The sequence below is a fragment of the Chelonia mydas genome, chromosome 4, assembly GCF_015237465.2.
Source record: "Chelonia mydas isolate rCheMyd1 chromosome 4, rCheMyd1.pri.v2, whole genome shotgun sequence".
Lineage (NCBI taxonomy): Eukaryota > Metazoa > Chordata > Testudines > Cheloniidae > Chelonia > Chelonia mydas.
Window position 1 is genome coordinate 125,157,875 of NC_057852.1, and position 26,973 is coordinate 125,184,847.

The window sequence follows — 26,973 nt, forward strand, 5'->3', positions numbered from 1 at the left end:
TCAACTCTTTCTCCTTTGCAAGTGCAAGCAATAACCTGGGAGCAAAACATATTGACAACCTCAGAGCAGTATCCTGTGTTCCACTGGGGAAGAAACTCATCAGAGTAGATTAGCAGCCTCGCTTTATGGAATAAATGGATAGTCTAAAACAAAGATTATACTCTGTTACTAAGACAGGAAGCTGAAAACTGTAGCAGCAGTGTAAGCTGTCATATGGATTGTCAATATGAAAGGGAGGAGTAAAACAAAGAAAGACCTCCTGGGATAAGGTCTTAGTAAAAGAGATGGGTCTGAGCTAGGGCTCATCAACATTTTTCTGGAAAACTTTTTGTTCCAGTGGAAAATTGGATTTCCCATAAAACAGACATTTTCGTGGAAAGTGCCTTCTTTCCTTTAACATATTCAATGCTTCATCACAAAGCTGAGACTTTGAAAACTGAACATTTTTGGTCACAAAATGAACACTTTTTGGCTTGGTGCCAAAAAAAAAAAAACAAACCCGGACATTTTCCACATGGAAAAATGCATTTTCTCACCAGCTGTAGCCTGAGCCATGAATTTCAGATTCAGGTCTGACAGAAGAGGGTCTTGATACATCCCATTAAGGATACAGAGACTAGCCATGAAGTCCCGACCCAGACTCTGAGTTGGACTCTCCAGTGCCCTACACCTTTTGTGATCATTTACACCAGTGCAAAGTGGGTGTAAAACACAGCCAGCTCAGAGGGGTGCATCTTACATGCAGTTTGCACTGGTATGAATGACTAGACAAGGTGCAGAGCAACAGGGAATCAGGCCCTCTAACTTGCCTGTAAGTTCAGGGGTTGTTCAGACCAGGGTCTTTGTATTGGCCAATGATCTCTACTTAGCATCCTTTCAGATACTAGAAAGGAAAGGAATCCATGATAAAATCAGACAGGTAAAAAATGCCATGTCCCACTCATGCACAACAATAGCTTCCCATCCATAACCCAAAGGTCTGAAAGGACCAGGAACATTTAATACAGACAGACCAAACAGTAGCAGATCAGCAGGGAGGAAAAGATTGGTGAAAGTCAAATCCTAGATACAGTGAAATCCTATTCACACTAGAAATATAAACTAAGACAACTGTATTTGGTCAGACTGATGCATGCGCTGAGGGGTGAGATTTTCAAAAACACCCCACGCTGGCCTAACTCTGTTCCCACTGAAGTCAATGGGAGTTTTACCAGTGACTTAATCGGAGCAGAGTTAGGCCAACGTTCGGCGCTCTTGAAAAGCCAACCAGTAATGTTACACATGGGTTAAACCTGGTGATGAAGCTACACTTCAGATTTCTCAAAAAGAGAAGGAGGACTTGTGGCACGTTAGAGACTAACAGATTTATTTGAGCATAAGCTTTCGTCAGCTACAGCTCACTTCATCGGATGCATTCAGTGGAAAATTTCTGGTTGTCTTTCATTAACACAAGAGGGCGTGTGTTCGATTTGGTTTGGTTATTTCATTCTCTTCCTTCCATTTCAATAGTGCTACAGGTATGTGGCTATTGCTTCACAATTCGTCATCAGAGCATTAAATAATTTTCAGTCCAGATTCAGAGAGTCCCACGACACAGAAGGTATACTGCTACAAGTTGTATTGATCTAGACCCTGAACCGGCAGAAGCACACATTTGTAACTTTACTCATATGAGCAGTCCTATTGTCCTGAATGGGACTCCACATGTGAACAAATGTATGAATATGCATGTTTGAAAGATCTGGCCATACTATGTACTGAAAAAGAAAAGGAGGACTTGTGGCACCTTAGAGACTAACTAATTTATTTGAGCATAAGCTTTCGTGAGCTACAGCTCACTTCATCCAGTGTATGTACTGTTATTCAGGCTAATTTTCTGCTGCTTCCTTTTTTGATATGGCTCACGAAAGCTTATGCTCAAATAAATTGGTTAGTCTCTAAGGTGCCACTAGTACTCCTTTTCTTTTTAGAAATGAGAGAAAAACTATGCTTCATATCTTGTATCTATGTTTTTGCCAGACTTCTCTGCCTTTTAGAGGACAGCAAAAATACATGAATTATTCTGTGATCATGAAAGCGAGTAGACAGATTCTCAGTTTTGTTCTTGCCTTTTTGTGCTGCAAGAGTGGTACAATGTGGCTGGAATTGGGCCAGCTAGAATTCCCCTGCAAAAGGGAAATTCTAAGCTTGCATCACCCTCTCCTCCTAGCCTCAGCCTAGTGGGCATGCTGAAGGTAGCAAGAGGCTTGGCCCGATTGCTACTGCATTCTGGCTATTCTCAGCTGATGGAAAGTCCATGGCACCCTCTGGCGTAGGTTAAAATAGCCCTGGGTATAGAAAGCTTCTATATGGAAGAGAGGATTAGAAAGTATCACAGGTAAGTTCAATGTGCCTGAATTCACATTTCTGGAGCAAGCTTATATTCTGAAATGTCCTGATTTTTGAGGACTTTATGTCTCATAACCTTAACAGTGCATTAGTATGCATTTTGTAGTTAATTTTTAAGGGCTTTCAAGGAGGTGCAGGGACCAGAAAAAGGAAGGAAGGACCCACCAGAAAATCTGGAGGCAATCAGTTGCACATATTACAAGCTTTGCCAGCAAATGTTACTATCCTACCGCTGCATGTATTTGATTTCCACTTCTTTTGAGTTCCTTACTCCACAGCTATTGGCTTATTCAGCTTGTGCATCTTATAAGCTCCTCTGGCTTTTGAACAACACTGCTATTATTGTACCCCAATCCTGCAAACACTGGTACATGGGAATAATTACTTCTGTGAGTAGTCCCATTGGCCTCAACTGGACTACTCATAGGAGTAAAATTACTCAGCTGTATCAGTGTTTGTAGGACTGGGCACTTACCTAGCTGCAAGCACATGCACTGTGCATCAATTTTTTTAACTCCTTTCGGCTTGAGCAGTAGAAAATTTAGTTATGTTCAGTATATACTTTTCAAATTCCTATGGCTTGCGGGATTTTTTTTTTTACACCAAGCAAAAGCACCAGTCCCGTAGGAGTATTATGCCAATACTGGTTCAAACTTCAGCCATTTGTGCGATAACCCTGATTTTGTTGTTGTTGGTTCTTAAAGGTGGCTGGAATATTTTACTATGCAAAATGTATATATATTTTTCTTCCATTCTCCTGTAACTAAAACACAGAGGTCACTAGCAGCACTTGATATAAAATAAATAGCAATTATATCCAATTAGCAATATGGCATCATTACAATTATATTTTCATTATCATTATTGCATATCATTAAGAGCTAATTTTAATAAATAAAATATAAAAAATAGCTAGCTACCTAGCTAATCTTTGGCCAAAAATATCATTCCACATGTTTTATGTTCAAGAATGTGGTGAAAATAGGATTATAATAGAAACTGATTTGCAATCTTAATGGCAATGGTCACTGTTGTAATAAAACAAGACTAAATAATAATATCAATTATTAACAATAATAATAATATATTGTCACTATTTTCATTACCTGTATTATTCCATATTACTAAGAGCATTTTTAAAAGACTTTTCATGTTTTTAAATATTTTTCACCATGAGCAACTCGTAAGTATCCAAATATTCCTTTAACTAAATTCTTTTTTCCCTCTGTATAATAAAAACAGTAAAGTTCATGAAGCTTATCCATGAAAGGTTTCAGAGTAACAGCCGTGTTATTCTGTATTCGCAAAAAGAAAAGGAGTACTTGTGGCACCTTAGAGACTAACCAATTTATTTGAGTATGAGCTTTCGTGAGCTACAGCTCACTTTTCTTATCCATGAAGTTTCCCATTTCCATGTTTCCCCATTCATTTTTATTGAAATCAAGCAGCAGTCCAAGAGAGACCTGCATTTCCCATGAAACAGGGCAGACATCCTTTAACCTGCGTGTAACACTTTGTGAGGGAGATATGATCTCTGTGTTCACTACAAGACCACAGTTTTGTTAAGAGCTAAAAAAGACATGGACTCATTTTCACTTAAAGCTGCTGCTTCTAAACCAGTAGCAAACCAAAGCCATCGCTGCTGAGAACCAAAGGTCATGTTGAGAAAAATGAAACCATATATGAATAGAATAGGGCTCTGAAGCCTCACCGACAAATTCATTTCGAGTCTCATGCTATCTCTAGGAGGGTGAGCGTATATGAGCAGTCTCAAGAGAAATGTTAACAAATATCTCTGGAATGCTAACGCTAGTACTGCCGCAGCATTTTAAACTTCAACAGCCGGATATACAATATGGAATATGAATTTGTATTAGTGAGAGATTAGATCCTGGTTTACATTATGAAGTTTGCTATCTGCATCCAACCTTAAATTAGGAATGACTGCCAATATGTTGCAACATGTAAAACACCCATACATATTCATTTATCAGATTCTTTGCAAGGCATTTCTCAATTACGCTTCTAATGAGGGAAAGAAAGCTTGTGCTTTAAGGCAGATTTTCAAAGCCATCATCTTCACTAATAATTCTGCGTGCATTTTAAAAGAATGCATATTCATGTTCTGGAGATTGGGATACAGCTGTGAGGAAGAAATGTTTACATTTCAAGTAAAATTGATAAATTTTGACACAAAAATAGTTTTACAAACAGAACATTTTCCCCTTTTTGCTTGGTGTATTTTCACTAATTTAGCTTTAAATAAATGTAGCCTTTTTAGGGAAACTTCTGTTTGCTCAGCAAGCTGAAGTGGTGGGTTTTAGGATGAGTAGAAAACTGTATTCACAGTCATAATGGAAAGACTTTCTAAGGGTACACAGCGAACAATGAAATCTAAAAGCCTGATTGTGAACCCCTATTGTATCAGTTTTCAGGGGAGCATTCTTGTTCATTTCAATGGGACTGCTCACCAGTGTGAATAAAGCGTTTATACGCTGTCCATTAAACAATCACCACTGGGTTTTGCACACAAAATAATAATAATAATAATAATAAAAATGAAAAGCAAATTTTCAGTTGCTTTTATAAAAATAACAACCATTATATTTTTTTAAAATGGAGCCATGTTTATGAAATGCATTCCCTGGAACAAATTACCCTCTAACATGCATCAGTTTCACAGCAGTGTAACTTCACTGGCTCCATATTTACACAGGTCTGTGAGGAGAAACAGGCTCTTTGTTCCAAGGGTTATGCTTTGGGTACAATTACTGACAACTATTTATGATGACCCACATTTTCAAATGCAATTAGTGATTTTTGGTGCCTCAATTTTTGGGAACCCAATTTGACACACCTTAAAGGGGCCTGATTATCAGAAGAGTTGCTCAGTGCTATCTAAAGATCAGGCTTCTTTAAGGTGTTTCAGTTGGGGGAAAAATGGGAGCACCAAAATAGCTATTTACCTTTGAAAATGTGGGATAATATGTTTAGATAGTATACTGATAGGTACCTTGGGGACATAGATAGGTAGAGAGAGAGAGAGAGGGAGAGATTCATAGACTTTAAGGCCAGACTTCAACCCCCCTGAGATCCACAAATGAAAAGTTGAAAACCACTGCAATAGTTAATTTCCCTCGCTGTTAAAATGTCTGCCTTATTTGTAGTCTGAATTTGTCTAGCTTCAGCTTCCAACTACTGGATCTCATTATGCCTTTTTCTGTAAATTAAAGAGCCATTTACTTATCAGAAATCTCTTCCCAGTATAGGTACTTACAAACCCTGATCAGGTCACTTCTTAACCTTTCCTTGGATAAACTAAATACATGGAACTTCTTAAGTCTCTCACTGTAAAGCAGGCTTTCCTGACTTCAGATGAGTGAGTCTTGTAACTCTTTTCTAAAACCTTTCCAATTTTTTCAACTTTTTATTGTCTCCTAATGCTGTATACAGAGGTAATATAACCATTTATTCCTACTTGATATAACCCTGCTTACAAATCCAGGCATTGTGTTTGCACTCTTAGGCTGGTCTACGCAGGGAACTTACATCAGCACAGCTACATCTCTGAGAAGTGTGAAAAATCCACACCCCTGAGAGATGTAGCTATGTTGATCTAACCCGTGGTGTAGACAGTGCAAGGTTGATGGAAGAATTCTTCTGTTGACCTAGCTCCCATCTCCCAGGAAGGTGGACTCCATATGCCAGTGGGAGAACCCCTCTTGTCGGCGTAGATAGTGTCTACACCGAAGTGCTACAGTGGTACCTCTGTAGTGCTTTAAGTGTAGACATATCCTAAGCTGCAGCAACCATGTTCAACTGGTTATCTACCAATACCTCTACATCCTTTTCAGTATCACTACATTCCAGAATATCGTCCCCCATCTTGTAAGTGTGGCCTACATTCTTTGTTTCTAATGAAGATGATAAAATACAGGTAGGATCTGATGAGAAACAGTCAAATAAAAAAGAGTCCCATTCAATTACATCATGTAAGGTCACAAAAAGTGACAAGTTTGAAAAGTGCTTATATAACAAAGCTAGCAGTTTAAATAATAAGATGGGTGAACTAGAATGCCTCATATTAAATTAGGCTATTTATATAATAGGCATCATAGAAACATGGTGGAATGAGGATAATCAATGGGACAAAGTACAAAATCAATGGGACAGGGTACAAAATATATAGAAGGGACAGAACAGGTCATGCTGGTGGCACAGTGGCACTATATGTGAAAGAAAGCGTAGAATCAAATGAAGTAAAAATCTTAAATGACTCAAACTGTACCACAGAATCTCTATGGATAGTAATTCCATGCTCTAATGATAAAAATATAGTGGTAGGGACATACTACCGACCACCTGACCAGGATGGTGATAGTGACTGTGAAATGCTCAGGGAGATTAGAGAGGCTATTAAAATAAATAACTCAATAATAATGGGAGATTTCAGCTATCCCCATATTGACTGGGTACAGGTCATCTAAGGATGGGATGCAGAGATAAAGTTTCTTGACACCTTAAATGACTGCTTCTTGGGGCAGCTAGTCCTGGAACCCACAAGAGGAGAGGCAATTCTTGATCCTAAGTGAAGCACAGGATCTGGTCCAAGAGGTGAATATAGCCGGACCGCTTGGTAATAGTGACCTTAATATAATTGAATATAACATCCCTGTGGCAGGGAAAACACGACAGCAGCCCAACACTGTAGCATTTAATTTCAGAAAGGGAGACTACACAAAGATGAGGAAGTTAGTTACACAGAAATTAAAAGGTACAGCACCAAAAGTGAAATCCCCGCAAGCTGCATGGAAACTTTTTAAAGACACCACAATAGAAGCTCAACTTAAATGTATACCACAAATTAAAAAACATAGTAAGAGTACCAAAAAGGGCCACCATGCCTAAACAACAAAGTAAAAGAAGCAGTGAGAGGCAAAAAGGCATCCTTTAAAAAGTCGAAATTATATCCTAGTGAGGAAAATAGAAAGGAGCATAAACTCTGGCAAATGAAGTGTAAAAATATCATTAAGAAGGCCAATAAAGAATTTGAAGAACAGCTAGCCAAAGACTTAAAAAGTAATAGCAAAAAAGTTTTTAAGTACATCAGAAGCAGGAAGCCTGCTAAACAACCAGTTGGGCCACTGGACGATTGAGATGCTAAAGGAGCACTAAAGGATGATAAGGCCATTGCAGAAAAAATAAATGAATTCTTTGCATCGGTCTTCACGGCTGAGGATGTGACGGAGATTCCCAAACCTAAGCCATTCTATTTAGGTGACATATCTGAGGAACTGTCCCAGATTGAGGTGTCATTAGAAGAGGCTTTGGAACAAATTGATAAACTAAACAGTAATAAGTCATCAGGACCAGATGGCATTCACCCAAGAGTTCTGAAGAAACTCAAATGTGAAATTGCAGAACTACTAACTGTAGTTTGTAACCTATCATTGAAATCAGCTTCTGTACCCAATGACTGGAGGATAGCTAATGTGATGCCAATTTTTAAAACGGGCTCCAGAGACGATCCCAGCAATTACAGACCAGTAAGCCTGACTTCAGTACTGGGCAAACTGGCGGAAACTATGGTAAAGAACAAAATTGTCAGACACATAGATGAACATAAGTTGTTGGGGAAGAGTCAACATGCTTTTTGTAAAGGGAAATCATGCCTCACCAAACTACTAGAATTCTTTGAAGGGGGTCAACAAACATGTGGACAAAGGAGATCCAGTGGATATAGTGTACTTAGATTTTCAGAAAGCCTTTGACAAGGTCCCTCACCAAAAGGCTCATAAGCAAAGTAAACTGTCATGGGATAAGAGGGAAGGTCCTCTCATGGATTGGTAACTGGTTAAAAGATAGGAAACAAAGGGTAGGAATAAATGGCCAGTTTTCAGAATGGAGAGGGGTAAATAGTGGTGTAACCCCAGGGGTCTGTACTGGGACCAGTCCTATTCAACATATTCATAAATGATCTGGAAAAAGAGGCAAACAGTGAGGTGGCAAAATTTGCAGATGATACAAAACTACTCAAGATAGTTAAGTCCCAAACAGACTGCAAAAAGCTACAAAAGGATCTCACAAAACTGGGTGAATGGGCAACAAATGGCAGATGAAATTCAATGTTGATAAATACAAAGTAATGCACATTACAAAAGAATAATCCTAACTCTACATATAAAATGTGTTCTAAATTAGTTGTTACCACTCAAGAAAAAGATCTTAGTTCTCTGAAAACATCCACTCAATGTGCAGCGGCAGTCAAAAAAGTGAATAGAGTGTTGGGAATCATTAAGAAAGGGATAGATAATAAGACAGAAAATATTGCATTGCCTCTATATAAATCCATGGTATGTCCACATCTTGAATACAACATGCAGATGTGGTCACCGCATCTCAAAAAAGATATATTGGAATTGGAAAAGGTTCAGAAAAAGGCAACAAAAGTGATTAGGGGTATGGAATGGCTTCTAGCTGAGAAGTGATTAATAAGACTGGCACTTTTCAGCTTGGAAAAGAGATCACCTAGGGGGGATATGATAGAGTTCTATAAAATTATGACTGGTGTGGAGAAAGGAAATAAGGAAGTGTATTTACTCCTCCTCGTAACACAAGAACTAGGGGGTCACCAAATGAAATTAATAGGTAGCAGATTTAAAACAAACAAAGGAAGCATTTTTTTACACAATGCACAGTCAACCTGTGGAACTCCTTGCCAGAGGATGTTGTGAAGGCCAAGAATATAACTGGGTTCAAAAAAGAACTAGGTAAGTTCATGGACCATAGGTCCATCAGTTGCTATTTGCCTGGATGGGCAGGGATGGTGTTTGCCAGAAGCTGGGAATGGGCGACAGCGGTTGGATCAGTTCATGATTACCTGTTCTGTTCATTCCCTTTGGGGCACCTGGCATTGGCATTGGCCACCTTGTTGGAAGACAGGATACTGGGCTAGATGGACCTTTGATCTGACCCACTATGGCCGTTCTTTTGTTCTTATGTATGTTCTGAATGTATGACCTTGCATTTGGCTGTGTTAAAATGCATATTGTTCAAATGAACCCACCTTAACAAGTAATTTGGGTTAGACAGTGCAATTGAGCTACTCCATCATTATTTACAATCCACCAATTTTTGTTTCATCTGGAGACTTTTCCAGTAATTATTTTATATTTTATATCCAGATCATTGACAAAAAAAAAATAACGAATAGCATTGGGCCAAGAAGTGATCCTTGTGAGACCCTTGTAGAAATACCCACATTGGATGATGATTCCCCATTTACAATTACGATTTGAGATCTAACAGTTAGCCAGTTTTTAATTAATGTGAAATGGGCTATATTGATTTTGTATAGTACTAATTATTTTTACCTCAGTGTTACATAGTGTTATTTTTTACCTCAATGTTATATAGTGTTATATAGGATTAAATCAAATGCCTTACAAAGATCTAAATATACTATGTTACAACAATTATTTTTATCAAACCATTAATAATGCTACAAACCTTTAATTCTTTACCAATTTTATCCTATATCTGGCTTTCCATCATTTTGCCCGGGACTGATACCAGGCTAAACAGCCTATAATTACCCACGTGATGCATTTATCTTTTTTACATTCTGGTAGAACTTACCCAGATTGGGGAAAACTGACTAATGGAATCTACAACTATTTTTGTGCATGTTCGAAAAATGATTCTTTTATAAAGCAAAATTGTTTTTACAAGTATATTCCTACTATTCAAATCCACAAATGCTGAGCATGTACATTCATTTTCCACTGGTCTCACACAGTGTTCTGACCCTCATTAACTTCTACATCTCGTGTAAACAGGATTTCACCCTGACTGCTCTGTACTGTAGCTAGAACTATTAAACAGGTAACAATTGTAACATCCAGAAATAAATGTTTATTAACGTTGTTCTATCTGTTCCTCTCTGTCATAAGAATGTAACAGCAGGAGCAAATTATTCTAAAAGACATGAGGATTTTGAAGTGCTGCAACTAGGCTGCATTCTCCAAAAGCATTCCGGGCTCAGCAGGTTTGAGGACTGGGCAGAGAAAATGGCCACACAGTCAGGAAGAGGCCTCTGTTCCATGAATTTAAAGCTGAATTAAGGAGACAAAAGACCCCAAAAGGTGAGCCAAACCACTCCCCTATGTCATCCCTTTCACTAGGGTTACGTGGGAAGAGACTATAATGCATCCCTCTTCCTTTACTCTAACATCTAGGCTTTTTGTAAATAAAATTCCATGACACATCACGCAAATTGGTCAGATGAGAGTCTGTTGTGCACCATGGGAGATACAGTCCAGCCAAGGAGCCCAGCTCTTAGGGAAGAATTAGGGCACAAAGTGCCCAAACTACAACCCCTGTGAGGCAACACCTCACTGTCGGAAGATGCAGATTAATATTGAACTGAAATGATACTAAACATTTTGGTCCAATTCACCAGACCAAAGTCAAACCAACCCAGTTGCAGGTCCACATGACAACAGATCTTTTCCATGTTTGAGACACCAGAGGTTTTTGTGTTGTTGTTTTGTTGGTAGTAAAGTTCATCTTTTTATTCCTTCATTCTTTCCTTCCCACTGACTATTCACCAAATGCTTTCCCTCCATATTTCCAAAATCAGATTTCATTCATTCTTTAAGAATCTCCTGTGGCTTCACCATCTAGCACTCTTTTCCTTAGGTTATTTCATTTCAGAAAGGGAGTGGGAAGACAGAGAAACAAAGCGAGAATGTAAAATCTAAAAGCTGAGCAAAACATGAAGACAAAATGTTTTAGATCACTTCATTTCATAGTTCTGTTTCATGGTTGGCCAAACTGTTTGTATGATAAATGAGACCTCGACATGAGAAATTCTAGGAAAACACTGGGGCAGGACATGTTTTACCATGCCCTGCCATTTTACCTTCACTTCTATTTTTCTTTCTTCTTCACAAACTTTTTCTTTAATCCTCTTCCTGTGAAAATAAAAACAAAAGCTGACTTAGTAGTTCTTGCTTCAGACATCTTATAGTTTATGTGTCATATGTGCTGTATTTCTAAGGAAAGGAACTTAAATTGCACCTGGCCTGGCACTTGGGAGTCCTGGGTTTAATTCTCTGCTCCACCCCAGATTTCTAACGTCACCCTGGACAAGTGATTTAGTCGCTCTGTGCCTCAGTTCCCCATCTGTAAAATGGGGATAATAGCACTGCCCGGCCTCACAGGGGTTTGGTGAGGGATTCAGATACTCTGATAGTGGGGGGCATATACGTACCATAGATAGATATATGCTTTGATGGGGTCTTGTGGTTAAGACTCAGAACATGCAGTTTTTCATTGTACACCAGGAACTGTAGCCTGCAAGAGTTGGGGAAGGAATCTTTCATCGCCTTCTCAGAAAAAAAGCAGCCATCCTATTTATTTCCAGCTATGCCTGGAGAGGAGAGGAGAGACAGATACAGGATAGATATTCAGTGGGCTTTGTATGCACCTATCGCACTCCCTTCTGAAGAACATTTCTGCCATTTTGTAGCTAATGACTTCTCTGCGTTTTGACGAAAAGTCTTAGCAAATTTCAGGCAATCAGTGAAGTAACACTAAAACTGCTGAGTGTATAGGAGAAAGGAGATGCAATAGATAAGATGATAGGTGATGAAGTCTTTGGACATGTCTAGCTGCTAAAATGCTCTAAATAATAATAATAATTTGGCTTTTATCACGTCTTTTATCCAAACGTTTCAATGCTCTTTTCTAATGTTAATGAATTCAGTACCACTATAACACTTGGTCTTCAAACAAAAGCAGTTTTCGTTGGATTTTTATCATTCAGATCATCGAGACATTTCTATTGCTCTTAGGCCTTGTTTTCAAGTGTTGGGCATAAAGCAGCCTAGGAGTGAACCCTTTAACAGAGACATTTGTACGAAGCAAGTATCAGCGTAAATAAGGAGATTCTGGTCCAAATCGGCCCTTCCAATTTTAGGGGCGGAAGAAAAGAAGGGTGCACAAATACTAGCCAAAAGTTGCTGTCAGGTACATAAGATATATCAAAGCATGTATCTTAGGCGGAGGAGCCTAAGCAATAGCATTCTCCTATACTCTGACCTGACACCAATCCCTCCACGTGAACATTGTACCATCAAGACTCCATGGGCTTGGGCAGGAACTGGCTATGGGAGGAGGTCTGAGCTGGTAGACTCCCATCATTTGCTGCATCAGCCCCGGCATTTGACATTGTGCAATCCCACTCTGCAACACTCATAACGCTCCCTCAGTGAAGGGGAAGCAGAGCTGACAGCCAGGAAGATTAGGGAAGCACAGTTTGTTTGGAGTCATGCTACTAGAGACAAAGGAGAGGCCAATTTGTGACAAACAGAGTTTGGAATGTTCCAGACCTCTGCCAATTCAAGGGTCAGGTGGAGCTGGTACAGAACAGTACATGTACTGTGCCAGCATATCTGTGGTAGCCCTTTCAGGTTTTGAAGAATTTAAGCTTACACATTATTTTTAAAAAAGGTTTCTCACCCTAATGAGTGTGAAAGCAACCTTCCAAATGTAAATTGATTAAGTACTGTATTTCTGAGTCTGAACCTAGACAGAAAGAGTAGCACCAAGAAATCCTCCCATTCAAGTCAATGGGTATTTACTCAGAAACCTGATGATATTTACCTATAAAGTTGTGAACTAATTTACTGGTGCTTGTTGATCTACTTTGAAACTGCGGGTGGAGCACAAGTAGAGGACCACCAGATTTCCCCCCTAATCTAGCCCATGTATAAATGCTCAGAAATATGTGGGATTTCCCTGGGGATCTAATGTTTGGAGGACTTCTTCCTGCTCCAGGAATGGGCCCATAAGCCCCAACCTGCAGATGGTCTGATTTACCAAGAGCAACCTGAGTTAGACTTCTGAGAGCTAAATACTCATCTGGTATAAATTGGCCCAGCTCCACTGAAGCTTCTTGGTCTTTGGGCTTCTGAAATCTTATTATGGAATGTCATGTTGTGTATTACTTCCCTTGGTCCCACTGGAATCTTCTGCTTCCCTATGATCATCTCTTCTTCTGTGAATCTTCCCTGTCAGCCTTCTATAAAAGTGCTCTTTCTAACTGGACCTAAGATGCCAATGAACCATGTTCCCTTCACCAATAAGCACTTGAGCCTGTAGTCCCCGATTAGTTTTATTTTTCACCTTTCGGGATTAATGTCCAAAGGCTCAGAGGCTGGTAAAAAGCAAATTCTTCCACTTTGACAGGAATGTCTCAAAAAATTATTTGGAGGTTTATCTGGAGGATTATTCTGTGAAGGCCACTAAATGATTAGCAGCAGCGGTGTACACAGAAGACTAAAGACTAGCAGATAATAAAGTTACTAAAATAAAGCAAATCTGCCACGTGCTTTGATTTCTATTTGAGGATTGTACACAACTAATATAGTGCAGTAATACTAAAACACTATTCAGTAAAACCCTGAGCAGTTACCATTTACAGTATATCATAGTCGGATGACAGCAGGAATGGTGGGAGTTCATTATAGGGACCATGAATTGTTGGAGGTAATTTAGATTACAATTTAAAGTTTAATTTAAAAATCTATCAACAAATGTGAAAGTGCTCGGGGAACATTTTAAAATGCACTTTAATCTCACCAGCACAAATAGCTTTTCAGAGCCCTAAACATCATCACCTGGAAAAACAGTAAAACTTTACTGCATCTTTAATTAAATTACAAACACAAAGGATAATTAATTTTTTTATTTTTCTTTTATTCATGCCATTGTTTCCCTTCCGAGTCAATATCTTCAAGTTGCAGGAACAGGATGTTATGAAGTTTACAGCTGGCACATTCCTCCAGGATATTATTGCAGCTAGCAGATGAAATGCATTACACACATGTACACTCACTCACACACACACACACGCACACACTCGGCAGGGGTACTGGAGACTGACTAAGTTGTTCACCTAAGCATGTAAGAAGCCTAGCTTAAAAAGAAAGAGGTGGGGGGAGAAAGAGGAATCAATCAATCAGCCAGCCAGCTATAAATGGAAGGCAGTTGCCACAGTTCTGCAGCATGTACTGATGTGGCCATATTGCTTGTACCTTCAGGCAATCAAGAAATCAGAATCCAGCTTGCTCAATACCAACCAATAACAAAGATGCAGCAATCAGTTTAGACCCTGTGTTTAACTTGGTTTCAAAGGCCCCATCATTTCTTGCCATATACCTACTCTTGTTCTTGAAGAGGAAGGACTCATATGGCCGGCATCACCCTACTTTGGATTCATTCCTAGAACTGGTAAAAACACAGCAGTTTTGCTTCACAAGGGATGGTGCAAACATTGAGCCAAATTCAGCGTGACTCCATTGAATCTGGCCTATTTTATTTTCATCTGACTGTTTTTGAACCCAGTTGGGACCGATTTGGCAAACCTTCCCTATTCAGCAAAGCACTTAAGCACAGGCTTAAATGTGAGCAAATGATTTGACACCATTGGCTTTAATGACACTTTTACAGTTGCTTAAATGTAAGCACACGTTTAAGTGCTTAGCTGAATTAGGACCTTAAAATTGTAATCAGATATTTTTTGGGGCAGGGGAATAGGGTTATGACAAAAGCCAGAGTAACCAATTCTGAAGACAATAGCCAATTCTGAATTGCTTAGCTGAATTAGGACCTTAGACTGTAATCAGATTTTTTTGAGGGGGAGGGGAATAGGGTTGTGACAAAATAATAGAATAATCTCCCACCATGTCATGTGTCCCCTTCAGACAAAAGCCAGTTTCTACTTAGTTTGAACCCCAGCTCACAAATGTTCTTGGGTTTGCAATAGCTGGTGAGAAATGGATATAGAACAGGAAGAGAGCTGTGCTAAACGTTTGCAACAAAACCCCAGTGCAAGGGATGCTTGCTGTTTGGTGGCTTCTGTACAAACTGGGGACAGGGTCTCAAAAAGAGATTCAATGATCATAAGGAGTCTGAGTTCCAAGTTCATAAAACCTGAAATCAGGCATGTTTCACTTAGTATGACTAATGATGACTTGACTGATTAGTTTCTCTCACCAAGGGTAACTAATTCTCCTTTTCTTTTTGCAGATACAGACTAACACGGCTGCTACACTGAAACTAATCCTCCTTGATATCAATGAAGCTCCTCATCCAGGTAAAGCAAGTATGATTTGGCTCACTTTCTTAATTAATTATTAATTAATTTTTTAATTCAAGAGCAACATTTTTTTGTACGTTGCTTGGGGTTTTAGCTGCCTAACTCCCATTGAGATCAGTGGAAAAAGGTCAAAGAAATATCTATCCAACGCACTGGAAGTTTAGGAATTATTGACACACCCTATAAAATGAGAAGGGAAGGTGTAGAGGGATTTTTAAAAAAATATTGATCTAATCTAAAAGTTAAAGACAGAGCAGTTAGTAAATATCATTGTTATATAGAGTTAGGATCTCTTATGGCAGTGGTTCTCAACCAGGAGTACGTGTACCCCTGGGGATACTCAGAGGTCTTCCAGGGGGTACATTGACTCATCTAGATATTTGCCTAGTTTTATAGCAGGCTACATAAAATGCACTAGCAAGTCAATACTACCCAAAATTTCATACAGACAAAATGAGAAAGCAAGCAATTTTTCAGTAATAGTGTGCTGTGACATTTTTGTATTTTTATGTCTGGTTTTGGAAGCAAGTAGTTTAAGTGAGGTGAAACTTGGGGGTATACAAGACAAATCAGACTCCTGAAAGGGGTACAGGAGTCTGGAAAGGTTGAGAACCACTGTCTTATAGGATGAAATTCATCCCTCTTCAGAGGGACAGCTCAAGTCCTATCCACTATTTATCTCCTACATAAATCTTCAAAACAGGGCTTAAGTGGGTCTTAAAGTGCTGCATATGTGCTCAGATATGCCGGTGCTGGGCGGCAATATGAAAGCCTAAAATAGAGCTTGTGCTGGCCATCTGCACAGGGTGAATTACACCCTTCAGGCTTAAAAAACAGCAAATGACTCTTGCACTTAAACACATGCTTAACTTTATGTGCATTATTGTCCCCCATTGAAGGCATTGAGAGTACTCACACTTTAGCACATGGATAAGTAGTGGCAGGACCAAGGCCCACTCCTGTTTTTGAGAGATGTCACAGTGAGATACAAGCTCTGAAGACAGATTAATGAATAAATAGGCACAATAAATAAATATTGGACTCTGATGGGGGCGGCTCTCTGTAAAAAGAAAAGCGTAAATTCTCATTAGATGAAAAAAATAAAAATACAGGTCAGCAAAGGAGCATGATCCAAACTATGTATCAATTTAGTTAAAATCAACTCTCAGTTTTTAGATATATATATCTATTGTATTTCTAGAGACACAAGGACTCACCGATAGAGGATTAAAACAATCAAAAGCTTCTTGATACCTACTATGAAACCCATCCCTTTTGGCAAAGCATTCCATTTTACATAAGTGAACATGAAAGAGGGGCGGGGGGAGGAGAAGAGAGGAATGTTGACCACAGAAAACAAGCCTCTTAATTCCTTTCAAATAAAATGAGCGGGCATGACACTGTGCCATCACAGAAGAGAAAGAGCTGCCTGTGAGTATTAAACTTTAGTGCTTTGGCTGCTTAATTATTGGTTAATCTAGCAAATTAGCATGCTTCATTTAATTCTAATTAGGAAAATTAATAGGCAGGGAATAAAGATTTAAATAGACTGGCACAAAACAAAACTGAGTCTTAAACTACTCTTGGAAATCGGAGGATTTTTTTTAAAAAAAAAATACAATCTCTCCACCCTGCCATGTCCCTTCTCACCAGCACGGTTATCTTTACTAGCAAGGTGTAGGTCAAATGGGCAATTTTACAATCCTCTGGGCCTGATCCTCAGCTGGTGTCAATCAACATAGCTCAATGGAGCTACACAGATTTGCCCCAGCGGAGAATCTGTTGGTTTGTTTTTTCTCTCTGTGTGTAGTTAGGGGACAAAAGGAAGAGGTCATTATATTGGGGGCGGGGTTGGTTCTCCTCTTCTGAAGGGGATACATGACATGGTGGGAGATTATTCTATTATTTTTATCTCTCTCTCTATTTTTTTTTTAAAGAGCACATGGGGGCGGGGGATAATTTAGTGGTGACATCGTCCTCTGGAGGTACACACCATTCATGTTAAGTGATGCCTTAAGTCATGGAATTGTAAATGATTTTATTCCTTCCTCAGTCTGATGCCTTCTTTATTTTCTCTCTCCTGGTGAAGCTTTGGGGGATGAAGACATGCTACTTTTCCACTTCACCAGCTGGCTGGCTTCCATTCTTGCCGCCCCCAAATGTTACAGCCTGATTTGCATGGTGTGTTTGTCTTTGCTAATCAAGCCGCGTACTCTGACAAGTCCTACGACATTGGACATGGCTGTTCTTCTAATTAAGGTGCTAATTGAATTAAATGGCTGCAGTAATGAGCAGATGAGCAGCATAAAAAGTAAAGAGTCAGATAGGCCAATTAACAAAAGAGCCGAGCATAATTATAACATTTAAAATACATGCAGCTCTGCACCAATACTGTTAATTGTTACAGGGAAATTTATGATAATTGGCTCAACAACAGGCATGCAGGCTTAACCTGAGATGAAGCCTGTAATTAAAAAAATGATATTCAACACAAAATGCAGAGCTGGGATAATTAATACTTGATTTACATAAAAGATGTTTGTAGAATAAGGCAATACGCAGAGCGAACGCCATGCCAAATACAAATCTGACTGCCCTGTGGCATTTAACGGCATCCAAACACAGACGGCATTCAGAACAGGAGTCAGGTTTGTGCCAGAGCCAAGTTTCATGCGGGAGGGCACGATGACCACATATAGGCATTCAGCTTCTTATGAAGGGATGAAGAACTTTGTAAGGATTCAAAAAGAAGCACGGTGTAGAAAGCATAATCGCCCCAGAGATGTGGGGGTGAAATGATGCCGCTTGCATGTTACGTGGTTTGGACTTAAGAAAAACAACATAGTATCATTTTGGCATGGAACATGCCAAATGAAAGCTTGGCAGAAGGGTCAAATCCACAGGAGCACTGACAAAAAAATCATTTTATTTTCCATGGTCAGAGTTCCAAACCCAAAAACTTTTTATGGGATCCCATGAAAAATAGGCAGCTTTCAATTTTTTCAACAAAAAAAGAAACTCATTTTCTGCAAAAACATCCACAACCAGCTCTATCTACGACAGGCCTCAGGTACTCCCTCGCAGGAGCAACTGGGCAGGACCAGCTCTGCCTGTTACATTCCCAGGTATTCCCTCGCACAGCAAGTGGGCAGAGCCAGTTCTACCTGCGACAGGCCCCAGGTACTCCCTCGCAGGAGCAAGTGGGCAGGGTCAGTTTTACCTGCAACAGGCCCCAGGTACTCCCTCGCACAGCAAGTGGGCAGGACCAGCTCTCTGGTTGAGAATTTGAAAGTGGAAGGCAGCTTGCGTGAAAGTAATCATGAAATGGTAGAGTTCATGATCCTAAGGAATGGTAGGAGGGAAAACAGCACAATAAAGAGAATGGATTTCAAGAAGGCAGACTTTAGTAAACTCAGGGAGTTGGTAGGTAAGATCCCATGGAAAGCAAGTCTAAGGGGAAAAACAGTTCAAGAGAGTTGGCAGTTTTTCAAAGAGACATTTTTAAGGGCACAAGAGCAAATTATTCCACTGCATAGGAAAGATTAGAAGTATGGCAAGAGACCCCCCTCCCACCCCTGACTGGACCAGGAGGTCTTCAATGATCTGAAACGCAAAAAAGAGTCATACAAAAATGGAATCTATGTCAAATTACAAAGGATGAATATAAACAAATAACAAAGTATGTAGGGACAAAATTAGAAAGTCAAAGGCACAAAACGAGATTAAACTACCTAGTGACATAAAGGGTAACAAGAAAACATTCTACAAATACATTAGAAGCAAGAGGAAGACCAAGGACAGGGTAGGCCCGTTATTCAATTTGGGGGGGATGGGACGATGACAACGACAGAAAATGTGGAAATGGCAGAGGTGCTAAATGACTTTTTTGTTTCAGTTTTCACCAAAAAGGATAGTTGCAACTGGACATCTAACATAGTGAATGCCAGTGAAAATGAGGTAGGATCACAGAGGCTAAAATAGGGAAAGAACAAGTTAAAAATTACTTAGACAAGTCTTCAAATCACCAGGGCCTGGTGAAATACATCCTAGAATAGTCAAGGAGCTGACTGAGGAGATATCTGAGCCATTAGCAATTATCTTCAAAAAGTCATGAATGAAAGGAGAGATTCCAGAGGAAAAGGGTAAATATAGTGCCAATCTATTAAAAGGACAATCAGGGGTGCTGGAACAATTTGTATCATGGGGGTGTTAAGAATCATTGAACCAAACTGTAAACCTTGTATATGATGGAAACCTCTTCAAGCTAGGGGGTGCGGTAACACCCCCAGTACCCCTAGATCCAGCATCTATGAGGACAAGCCAAAGAATTACACACTAGTCAGCATAATTTCGGTACCCAGAAAGATTAAGAAATCAATTTGCAAACACCTGAAAGATAATAAGGTGATAAGTAACAGTCAGCATGGATTTGTCAAGGACAAATCACGTCAAACCAACCTAATAGCTTTCTTTGACAGGGTAACAAGGCTTGTGGATGGGGGGAAGTGGTAGATGTGATATATCTTGATTTCAGTAAGGCTTTTGATATGGTCTCACATGACCTTCTCATAAACAAACCAGGCAAATACAATCTAGATAGGTGGGTGCATAACTGGTTGGAAAAACATTCCCAGAGAGTAGTTATCAGTGGTTCACAGTCAAGCTGGAAGGGCATATTGAGTGGGGTCCCGCAGAGATTGGTTCTAGGTTGTCTTCAATATATTCATCAATGATTTAGATAATGGCATAGAGAGTACACTTACAAAGTTTGCGACAATACCAAGCTAGAAGGGGTTGCAAGTGCTTTGGAGGATAGTATTAAAATTCAAAATGATCTTGGCAAACTGGAGAAATGGTCTGATGTAAATAGGATGAAATTCAATAAGGACAAATGCAAAGTACTCCACTTAGGAAGGAACAATCAGTTGCACAAAAACAAAATGGGAAATGACTGCCTAGGAAGGAGTACTGCAGAAAGGGATCTGGGGGTCATAGCGGATCCGAAGCTAAATATGAGTCAACAGTATAATACGGTTGCAAAAAAAGTGAACATCATTCTGGGATGTATTAGCAGGAGTATTGTAAGCAAGACACAAGAAGTAATTCTTCTGCTTTACTCTGCGTGATTAGGCCTCAAGCAAAAATGATTAAGTTCTAGAAAACATGACCTATGAGGGAAGATTGAGAAAACTGGGTTTGTTTAGTCTGGAGAAGAGAAGACTGAGAAGGGACATAACATTTTTCAAGTACATAAAAGGTTGTTACAAGGAGGAGGGAGAAAAATTGTTCTCCTTAGCCGCTGAGGACAGGACAAGAAGCAATGGGTTCAAACTGCAGCAAGGGTGATTTAGGTTGGGCATTAGGAAAAACTTCCCAACTCTCAGGGAGGTTAAGTACTGGAACCAGCTCTGCCTGCATCATATGCTAAGTACTCTCGTGCAGAAGCAAGTGGTCAGGAAATGGGCAGCACCTTAGCTCCAGATCCTAACTCACTGGCCAGCTCATCTGAGCCAGCACAGGTAGTATCATCATTTGTCTGCTCGTGTAGCCCAGCTACTTCCTCCCCCACCACCCTGAGTCACAGTGCATCCCAGGACTCTTCTTGGGTTGCAGCAGCCTACATACCAGTCCTTGCTCAGGGCTGTGCCTGAAGTTATAATCTAGCCCACACAGAGAATCAGACCCAGATCTGGACCTCAGTATCTTAATTTCTTAAAGAAACCATTATTTTTACAATGGTTAACTATTACTTAGCATGAAAAAAGATGTATGTTTCTTGAGAGAGACACAGTCGGAAAAAATTGTGCTAGTACATACTGTGTGTCCCAATATAAAGAATCACAGTGTTAAACAGGAGACATTTATTAAAGAAATCTGCAAAAAGTTCTCATGCCCAAGTCTGGTATGTGAGTGACTGTTGGCCATCTAATAGCTACAACACCTATTAAACAGTCATTGCACCACCAATGATCGTAATGGGCCAAATTCATTCTTAATATATCTACATGGGCATTTGTTTTCCTCCACCATCAACCAAACTAATTCCTGGTGTGTATACCACTTTGGGATGCTTTAGATGTGAATGAGACAATAGAAAAAAATCCATTTTTAAGACCTCCCACCTGGCCCTATCCAAATCCAGAAACAAGGTTATTGATAACAGAGAAAAGGTTCAGAGAAGGGCAACTAAAATGATTAGGGGTTTTGAATGGGTCCCATATGAGGAGAGACTAAAGAGGCTAGGACTTTTCAGCTTGAAAAGAGGAAACTAAGGGGGGATATGATAGAGGTATATAAAATCATGAGTGGTGTGGAGAAAGTGAATAAGGAAAAGTTATTTACTTGTTCCCATAATATAAGAACTAGGGGCCACCAAATGAAATGAATGAGCAGCAGGTTCAAAACAAATAAAAGGAAGTAGTTCTTCACACAGCGCACAGTCAACCTGTGGAACTCCTTGCCTGAGGAGACTGTGAAGGCTAGGACTATAAAAGGGTTTAAAAGAGAACTAGATAAATTCATGGAGGTTAAGTCCAATCATGGCTATTAGCCAGAATCGGTAAGAAATGGTGTCCCTAGCCTCTGTTTGTCAGAGGGTGGAGATGGATGGCAGGAGAGAGATCACTAGATCATTACTTGTTAGGTTCACTCCCTCTGGGGCACCTGGCATAGGCCACTGTTGGGAGACAGGATACTGGGCTGGATGGACCTTTGGTCTGACCCAGTATGGCCATTCTTGTGTTTTTATGTTCTTAATTGATGGCATGTACATTAAAATTATTCGAATTATGTATTATTAATTGTTATTATTACTTATTTATTGTTTATTAACCACCCAAAAGCATGCTAGGCACTTTAGAGACACTATAGAATAAGACATGTCCATCCCTCAAACAGCATCTAAGGCCCTGATCCTGCAAACACTTACGTACATACCTAACTTTGAGTACAGTTACTCCCATTAAACTTAACGGGGCTAATTGTGTATGCAGAAGAGGCCATAGTGCATTATGGGAGATGTAGTCCAGTTGGGCATCCCAGCATGAGGAATCTGGGGCATGAGGCACCTGAACACAACTCCCATGAGGCACTAGGGCAGCTCAGGTAGGTTTAATGTCAAACTGAGCCAAAACAAAATGTTTTGATTCAGTTCAACAAATCAAAATGTTTTGATCGGGGTCAACCTAACCCCAAACTGAATATTTTGTTTTTATTTTCCCAATAGAAAATTGAAAAATTGTGGAAAAATTAACGTTTTCCCACAGAAAATGTCTATTTGGCAGAAACTATATTTTCTGTTAAAAAAAAATTGACAAAAAATTCCTGACCAGTTCTGTTTGCAACAGTAAGGTCAACGATAAAACTCAATTGCACAAATATTCATGGGAAAAACAAAAACAAAAAAAAAAGGGGGGGGGTAAGAGTTAATTAAAATGTAAGTTAATGGTCACTGAAATCTTTTGCTAAATTCATCCATCTCTAATATTTGCGAACAAGTTCAAGAGACTAGCCACAGATGCACACTAACATCTCTAAGGGCTCAATCATGAAGTTCTTATGCAGGTAAAACCACAATTAATTTCGAGTCAGGGGTCCGGGACTCCATTCAACCATAATCCCTTAATGAGGATTAATAACTTGCTATTTAATATTTCTTAACTTTCAAAATACCCTGATATTGTATGTTAGTTCAGAACATCAGTTGCAAGGACATCACAGAGCTCACAGCATCATCATATGAATCCAAACACTCATTGCAATGTGCTAATATATGTTATTATTTTGCATGGGTACAGTTGTGTGGATAATTTTATAGATACAAGGACAAATTATGGCCAACTCTGCCCATGTACATCCCCTAACATGCTCACATAGGTGGCAATTATTGCACCCAGGACAGCTAACAAGGTAAAGGAAGGCAAGCAGCCATACCAATGGCCCTTATCATCCTAGAGGGGGCATGTCTTCCCCAAGAACAGCCAACCCCAGAAATTCAAAAATCATAAATCAGGCCCAAAGATGAGATTTTTTTTAAAAAAAAAAGCAACCTGGTTCTTTTTTGATTTGCCTGATAATCTTTGAGTCTTGAGGATTCACATTTTCAAGTCTTTGTCTGCAATCACAAGGACTAGAGACTTCTTTTCATTTTAAAATGAAAGCCAAGATTTTCATGTGATCACATGATTCTATGAGCTGGTGCTTTTAGAAAAGCATGAAATATTTGGGATAAAGGTGCAAGAATAGGAGACACTCTATGTCAGGGTGGGGAAGGGTTACATTACCATTCACCAGAGAGCTCCAGCAAGGCAACACTAGGGGGCAGTGGTGATAAATTTTTTAAAGGTGGAGTAAAACATTGCTGTCACCCAAGTCCCAAGAGGGATTGTGCCACATATATATATAAAGAGCATCCACATTAGACATAGGGTTTTTCAAACATGTTAGATAGCACATGGCAACTAACATGCAGTAACACCCTAGTGTGGACAACGCAATTGTAGTTTTAACGTCTCCCTTCACCAGACTCCAGTCATACAGGTGTTCCTTCCATCCCAGTGATTTTACGGTTGTGGTTTGGTCCACAGCATACAGCAATGCACTCCTGTGTATCATCTCCAATCACATCAGAGTTTTGAAGTCTGTTTTAAAAAGAAATATCTGAGCTCTGAGGAATTAACTCTGAAAGCAACATTGGGAGATAAATAAATATATATACAGTCATGTCAAAGCCTGGAAATAGAGAAAGAAAAACACCATAAGAGGAATGTTTAAACATGAAAACCACAACTGTAACCTGGTGATATAATATATAAGTTTGGGGAATCTTTCAGCTGACCAGAAATACTATAATTATACAAAAGGAATCTGATTATGAATCTGGCATTTCACTTTTGAAAACATGCCCCAGGGTTCCTGAGCTGCCATAATTTTACTCGCACAGTAATGGAATAAATACAATCCAGATACACATTGCTGTTTCTCAGTATAACTACTTCTTCAGGCAGATTTACCATAAAGCACTCTGAACAGAAAAACTATGGCTCATTTACAAATGTAATTTCAATTGAGGATAGTTTTCCAATCTTCTTTCATTTGAGTCTCAATTGAACTTCTTCTCCTTTTTGATGGCATGATTAGACATTGTGAGAGCTGTTGCAGATTAGTCAAGCACAGAGAGTGTAAATTGGGAAGGATGTTTTATCAGTGCACGTCACAATATATGAAAGCAGATGTGTATGCTCTGAGCTGTTCCCTCAAATTACTGTTATGGAATAATTTAGCCCTTTTGATTCTCACAGATTACTGCTTCCACTGATCATGCTGTCAAAACCAAAGTGAGCACTTCATTCCGCTTTTATTCATGCCAGATCTATTTTGCTTTCATAATGAGCAGATATTACCACTGCACAAAGAGGATAAAGACATTCACAGTGATAGATAGGCGAGAGATTAAATGGGATCTTTATGACTTCTTCAGCCATCAGTTTTGACTGTGCGATAAGACGAGTCGAGTTGGGCACTGATTTGTTCTTTATTGGAGCCAATATTAGCATGAGCTTACCGGTGCACAGTCTGATAAAATCCATTTAAGGTGGAATCTATGTAACAATTCTTGAGTTACAAGAACTTCTCCTTCTGAAACACATCTTCAGTGCCTGTGCTTAGACGGAATAAGGACATTTATAAATATAACTCCTTACAGTTAGTGGCATTAATTAGCTTTTAACACAGTAATTTAAGTGTCAGTTTGGAATAGCTACACTCCCAGGAACCACAGGTTCAAATACCTGTCCTGCCAAAATAGATAAATTGAGCATCTTGCAGATAACTCTTCTGGTAGGGGTGTTTGGATGAGTCCTTACAACCAAGTTCCTCTCTGATATGCAGAAATATTAAATATTCTAAGACATTGTTTGTCCCATTTCTTTGGATACATTTTCTCCTTCTCCTTTGAAGTTGTGCAGAGTGCCAACTGCCCTCATGCTTTTTGCCTTCCAGTGCAGAGGTAGCTACATATAAAGAGTGTTGCATGTCTGCAGTCTGCAATGTCCTTTGGAATGGAAGGCTGTATATAAATGTTAACTGTTGCTATAACGTATGGGGGTCATATAGTGCATTGTAAACAAACCTGCTGCGGGTGGGGCAGTTACAAGGATCCAGCCCAACAAAAGCTCTAGGAAGAAACCTGAGGTTTGGTGAATGAAAACTGGCAATAAAGCTGTTTTGATCTTGTCCAGTGGCTGGTGAAGCACTGGAATGGGTTACCTAGGGAGGTGGTGGAATCTCCATCCTTAGAGGTTTTTAAGGCCCAGCTTGACAAAGCCCTGGCTGGGATGATTTAGCTGGGTTGGTCCTGCTTTGAGCAGGGGATTGGACTAGATGACCTTCTCTGAGGTCTCTTCCAACCCTAATCTTCTGTGGTTCTATGATTCAAAAATCATATTTAAAATTAAAAACAACACAGTCAAAAATGGCTCCATTCCCAACACGTCACAACAAAACCAGATTCAAGTTGCTGTAACCTTCCACAAAAAGTACTTCTAGATTTTTCAGCCATCTCTGGTAAAAACATGCCGTTCAACACCAGGCCTGCAACATTGCTGGCACCACCACATTTATTTTCATAAACCCCAAGACATTTACTGTAAACTAAGCATGAATATTCCCATTTCTTATGTGTTCCCTTGTTCCACCCCTATCCCTTCTGCAGCAACCGTGGCCAACAATGTGAGTGCAGGGCACTGGTGTTTTCATCTGATTTGTGAATTATTCTTTACCCTGCCACCCCCTGCAATTGCTGGAGGGCCTTCAGCTCTGCTGTGTCAATACTGCTAGTCTGTTAGACCCAACATAGAGGGGGCTACAACCCTTGCCTGCTGAGGACGTGTGTTCCATGAGTTCCCTGCACCACCGCAGTGATTTCTGGGAGGCTACAAGAGAACTGTGTGCCGGCACAGAAGCCATTTCCATGTGGAGGGGAAGCACGGTAACCACTGAGGATAATGCAGCTGAAGATACAGTAGTAGCTATCCTCAGCCTCTGTATGTAGGGAGGTGAATTCCATATTTCCATCTGCCTTTGTACCTCTTGAGATTTCCAAGACAGAGCCCAGTTACTCTGGCTGGTCCCTGAGCACAAGATTTCTTCTTTAGAATCCACTGCTGTAATTCAGTTGGAAGGATAGAGAGAGATTTATAATGGATGAACCTCACAGGGTTTGGAGGTTTAGTTGGGTTTGGATCAGCACCCAAAATTTTGAATAAGTATGTTAGTCCTTCTTCAAACTATCTGAGCCTTTTTGATCAGCAAGAGTGAGCTGAAAATCTTCTGAGAACAGGCTTTTCTGGGCAATTCCTATTCCCTCCTGCTTCTGGTTCTAATTGCAATTAATCCTTTTTTGCATAAATTTGGAAATTTCA

At 39.7% G+C, this 26,973-nt stretch overlaps 1 long non-coding RNA gene across 1 annotated transcript in view; it reads right to left on the reverse strand.

The window, feature by feature from the left end:
• The window catches only part of LOC122465662, an 8,936-nt gene extending 2,412 nt beyond the window's left edge, over positions 1 to 6,524 (reverse strand). Inside the window, exons 1-2 of the long non-coding RNA XR_006290655.1 lie at positions 6,391 to 6,524; positions 5,101 to 5,106 (exon numbers count right to left, since the gene is read on the reverse strand). This is a non-coding gene — a long non-coding RNA (uncharacterized LOC122465662). The remainder of the gene's footprint in view (positions 1 to 5,100; positions 5,107 to 6,390) is intronic.
• Positions 6,525 to 26,973: the final 20,449 nt, after the last annotated feature.